The sequence below is a fragment of the Suncus etruscus genome, chromosome X (assembly GCF_024139225.1).
Source record: "Suncus etruscus isolate mSunEtr1 chromosome X, mSunEtr1.pri.cur, whole genome shotgun sequence".
NCBI lineage: Eukaryota > Metazoa > Chordata > Mammalia > Eulipotyphla > Soricidae > Suncus > Suncus etruscus.
This window is the reverse complement of record NC_064868.1, coordinates 76,642,856-76,648,628: the sequence shown is the minus strand read 5'-3', so window position 1 is coordinate 76,648,628 and position 5,773 is coordinate 76,642,856. Positions and strand designations below refer to the sequence as shown.

At 35.7% G+C, this 5,773-nt stretch overlaps 1 pseudogene; it reads right to left on the bottom strand.

Moving 5' to 3' along the window:
- Positions 1-1,783: 1,783 nt before the first annotated feature.
- On the bottom strand, positions 1,784-1,881 carry LOC125999922 (uncharacterized; annotated as a pseudogene).
- Between the last annotated feature and the right edge of the window lie 3,892 nt (positions 1,882-5,773).

Genomic DNA, 5,773 nt, shown 5'->3' with positions numbered 1-5,773 from the left:
CAGTGATTTGATAAATACAATATTGTCATTTAAATCAAATTCACTTTTTTTCCCTCCAGACTTGACCTTTTCTGTTGGCAATATAAGTAGAAAGTCAGACAGAACAAGAAAATGCCTCAACGTTCTCTGCTTTCTTTTTTTTCCTTTTAGCCTTTCTTTTGTCCTATCTGTCTTCATTATTAACTCAGCTACTTTGAAAATCTGGTTATCATGTGTGTCTATGGAAGGTAAAATATATTGAAACAAAAATTTTATTTTAAATAATATGCTTTTCTTTAACCATTCCATTTGTTGACTTGATTCAAATAGTAAATATATAAAGACACAACTCTAAAAGCTTGACATGCCATATCTTTGAAATACCCTTACATAAGAAATTAAGCTACAAGTTCTATGTTCTAAAAATATAGTGAAATGGATACAATATTTTAGACACATCTTTATGTGTTTTCAATATATTATGTCAAAGCTCATTGATCCAAACATTTTAGTTTATGACAAATTAAAAACTACTTACTAATTCTCAATGGTTCTTCAAAAATTCAAATGGAATGGTAACCAATTGTAAAAGAATAAAAGAAAGTTTGCTACCATTTTGAAGCTTCAGTAAGTCCAAATTTATAATATATTAAGAAGCATTAAAAGTGCATAAAAGTGGGGCCGGGCGGTGGCGCTGGAGGTAGGAGACAGACCGCGGTTCGATCCCCCGGCGTCCCATATGGTCCCCCAAGCCAGGAGCGACTTCTGAGCGCATAGCCAGGAGTAACCCCTGAGCGTTACCGGGTGTGGCCCAAAAACCAAAAAAAAAAAAAGTGCATAAAAGTATGAAATTTAGAACTTCCCTTAACTGTGTTCTAATCCTAAAGATTACATGTAAGTAGCTGCTATATATTTGGCATTAGTTGAATCATTTTCTGGGAATTCTAACCTATCCCTTCAGCCAGTATTTCTCTAATAATAAGAAGCTTCTTAGAGAGAAAAAGAAATTGTTAAAATAGAAGATTCTTCTTTCATCTTGTGAAATAAATCAATAATCTTATTTTGAAAATCCAAATACTTTAGCAGCAATGATCTGGTGATGTGTCCAAAAATATTTCAACTGTGGAATTGCTGACACATCTCTAGGATTTGACTGCATTGAAGAGTTGCCCTCACTGCCTGTCAATACATCATGTTTCTTCATCTCAGTTTTCACAAACACTATCAACAAGTGCTTCATGACTTAGTATATTTGAGGGAGAATGAGAAGACAAAGTCACAATTCATTATTGGGAAATCACTATAATTTCCTTTTTTGCTGTTAGATGACACACCTGGACACACATACACTCACCCTCTTTCCTCCTTTAGATTCCAAGTCAGGCAAGATAATGTTCCTTTGCTATCATTTCACATTTTCTCTCATGTTGCCTTTGTTTTACATTCTAGGAAAGTATCAGCATTTTCTAAAATTGAAGTATTAGTCTTTACTCTTCTCTAAGCATAATAAATCCTTTAGGGACTCTAAGACTATAGTTAATAGTGCAACTCTGAGAGTTGGAGTCATAACACAGGATGTAAGGTGACCAACCTGCATGTGACAAACCTGTATTCAATCCTCAGCACCCCATAAGGTTTTCTGATCCTCAAAAGAGTGAATAATGAGCACAGAGCCAGGATTAACCAACCCCTGATCACTCTTGGGTGTGAACCCTCCCAAAAAAAATGATAGGAGTATCATCTTCCTTACAGCCTAATTATATATATATTCATCTTTTTTCATAGAAAAATAGTTATAGGTTCATGTCAGAAGGGTCATGTGCCGACTTCGTAACAAGGTTGGAGGGAAGCACATATCAAACAGGTGTGTGAAAACCCGATCATCATGCTTATGAACATTATGACATTTTCTTCAGAGTTTACATGGTGCTTATTCTGCAATTGTATTTCTCCCTAATTTATTTTAGAGTTTTCTCATTGAAAAATGAACATAAAATAATTTTGGTTCACATTTCCTAAAGCTTAGCATTTAATACATGTTTGCAATAATCATTATTAAAAGCTTTATTTCCCAGAGTGATTAATGCAGAGCTTACATACAGCAAATACACAGATATAATAATCCTTGAAAAAAGGCAAGACTAAAAATAGTACTAAAGTCTTAACTTCCTTTTTTAGAATATTAACCAGGATTTAGAACCTTCAATCCATACTTCACTTGCCATTTTTCATATCATTTCTTATTATTTCTTTTGTTTCTTTATCTTGCAGCCAATTTTTCCTGGTTGCTTCATTCTCAGTTAATTTTGCACTTGCCATTCCCCACACAGAGTACATATTCTGTTGTTCTTTTTAATAATCCAAACCAGGCTGAGGATAAAACATGTGTAGTCTGGCAATCTTCTACCTCATATAAAGGCTCAGCTGCCTACCAAAGCAGTTGTTTTTATTGAGTACTGAGAACACTGCTGGGTGGGGGAGTAGGCCAGAATAAGTATAGACAGCTCAGGCTATCCTGAGCCAGTTATATTCAGATTTACATGTAAGAAAATGTCTGAGATAAAACCACGTTGTAAACAAAGAGATACAAAAAAACAGGGTGATTTGTGTTTTGGGGTAAAATAAGGTATAGCCTAACAGTTTCTCATTTGTCACCTTCTTTGGGTCATAATGTAGCTGCTTCTTCCTTTAGGTAGTCTTTCATTATGCTCCAAGTCTAGGTTACTGGTAGATTTCCTTTTCAAGACTACCATAGCATACATAGCTATAAGGAATATAATTGTATGTTTCTATAGGATCAGGGAATTCTTCTATTATAGTATTATAATGTCATTGTCTCTCCCAAAATACATAGTTGGTGCTTAATAAAAGAATGAACACTTTTTTGTAATGCTAGTTTGTAATAGCCTCCAGAGCCTTGATCAGTCCCTGTTTGTGAATTGTTCTTAAAATTATCTTAAACCTTAATCTCCTCCTAGAAGATTTAAAAAAAACATATCTGCAGGTATGGCTAATTCTCCTGGAAGTTCATATGCTTCTTTAAGGTATATACAGAAAAAAACTGTAAAATATTTACAGTGTTTAATATCTCTGATTAGCTTTCATCATAAAAACTTCTAGGTGTCTGAGACTAACCGTTGAAAGCAATGCCAATATCAAACTACAATACAGTCCTCATAGAAAACAATCACAACTGAGTGACAGGGAATTTCAGAGGAGTCAAACTAAACAACAGAATTCTCTGTAGCCTGAAACAGTTATCAGCTTGGAACTTCACAGAGTCTTTTCTTTCCTGGTATCTTTTTGGAATTCACATTAAATAATGACTAGGAAAAAGTGTCAGCTACTGAATCATCCAAAGATACAATTATCACCAACCCTGGTATTTTGGGAAAGCATATCCAAGTGCACCCAATTCAATTGGACCTGCCATCCTTTTTTCTATAAAGGAAACTTAATAAATTTGTTGTCCTTCCAGACCTGATATTTTTTTTGCTATAAAACTGACCCTTTTAAAGGCAGAAAGACTAACTAAAACACTTTGGAAAGTTGAAGTTAAATAACCAATAAATATCCAACTTTACAAGAAATACCTTGGTAAAGAACTGAACAAAATTTGTCAAACTGAAATTCATGTGGGATTTTCAGGTGTTATCAGGCACCTTCAAGATGGTATGGCTGTAGACTATTCATGAATTTCAATATCAAGGAAGGATTGTGTCAAGCAGCTATAGGTCAGATGACAAAAGTCTTAAGCATGAATTTAAATTTGATTAACTCTCCACAATAAAAGTCTTATAATCAGACAGTATTGCTTAAAACGTCTTGCTTTGGAGTTAAATAATATAATCTATGAAACCTCTAGTAGATTTTCACATCACTGTATATCACATATCACCCAACAGTTATTAAGAGAAGGTAGTTGTTTTGGTTGCATATGAATTTAATGGAAAGGTAAAATTGTGGAGCAATATTTCCTATTGAATTTGTCTCTGTGTGATTGACACACATTACAAAGAATGAGAACAAGCAGTGTTGGTGGGGATGTGGAGAGAAAGGAACTCTTATCCACTGCTGGTGGGAATGCCATCTAGTTCAACCTTTATGGAAAGCAATATGGAGATTCCTCCAAAAAATGAAAATCGAGCTCCCATACGATCCAGCTATACCACTCCTAGGAATATACCCTAGGAACACAAAAATACAATACAAAAATCCCTTCCTTACACCTATATTCATTGCAGCACTATTTACCATAGCAAGACTCTGGAAACAGCCAAGATACCCCTCAACAGATGAATGGCTAAAGAAATTGTGGTACATATACACAGTGGAATATATGCAGCTGTCAGGAGAGATGAAGTCATGAAATTTTTCTATACATGGATGTACATGGAATCTATTGTGCTGAATGAAATAAGTCAGAGAGAGAGAAAGACACAGAATGGTCTCACTCATATATGGTTTTTAAAAAAATGAAATACATTCTTGCAATAATAATTTTCAGACACAAAAGAGAAAAGAGCTGGAAGTTACAGCCCACCTCAGGAAGCTCACCACAAACAGGGATGAGTTTAATTAGAGAAATAACTACATTATGAACTATTCTAACAACGAGAATGTATGAGGGAAATAGAAAGCCTGTCTAGAGTACAGGTGGGGGTAGGGTGGGGAGGAGGGAGATTTGGGACATTGGAGATGGGAATGTTGCACTGGTGATGGGTGGTGTTCTTTACATGACTGAAACCCAAACACAATCATGTATGTAATCAAGGTGTTTAAATAAAATATATATTAAAAAGAATTTGTCTCTGTGATAACAATGATGTTACATAGTATGGTAGATGTTCACAAATATGGGAATGAGGGAGCTCTGTCAAATAAGAGGATTTTGGTTGCAGTTGCTAAGGGAATAGTAGTAGTTCCTTAAAAAATTCAATGTAGGGGCCGGAGCGGTGGTGCAAGCAGTAGCGCCTTGCATGCACTAACCCGGCATCTCATATGGTCCCCCAAATCAGGAGTAATTTCTGAGTGCATAGCCAGGAGTAAACCCTGAGCGTCACTGGATGTGGCCCAAAAAACAAAAAAATTAATGTAGAGCCAGAGACATATCACAGGGGTTTAAGCCACTTTCCTTGCACACAGGTAACCACAGTTCAACTCTAGGCACTACATATGGTCCAGGAGCACCACCAGGAGTAACAGAACTAAGAATAAATTTTGAGAATTGCTGTGTGTAAACCAAACCACTGCATCAAGAAGAATAATTAGAGTGTTTTCATATGATTCAGAAAGTAAAAGTCTACTATTATAAACACAGTAAACATGTAAGAAATTCTGCCTATATATTCAGACTTTATTCATATATATCAAAATGTGTGTCATTTAAGAAATATTAGTTGCTTATAAAATAGGAATGTTCTGACACATGCTACCATATGAAATAAACCTTGAAATGTTATGCAAAATAAAGGAAAGATGATATATCTTTGATTCATTTGTATAAAATATGCAAAGTAGGGGCCGGCAAGGTTGTGCTAGAGGTAAGGTGTATGCCTTGCAAGCGCTAGCCAAGAAAGACCGCGGTTTGAACCCCCAGCATCCCATATGGTCCCTCCAAGCCAGGGGCAATTTCTGAGTGCTTAGCCAGGAGTAACCCTTGAGTATCAAATGGGTGTGCCCCCCCCAAAAAAAACAAAATAAAATAAAATGTGCAAAGTAGTCAAACCCACAGACTCCAAAATTTCTGCCAGGGATAGGTCAGTAGGGAATGGACACAGCAGTCATGTGAGTA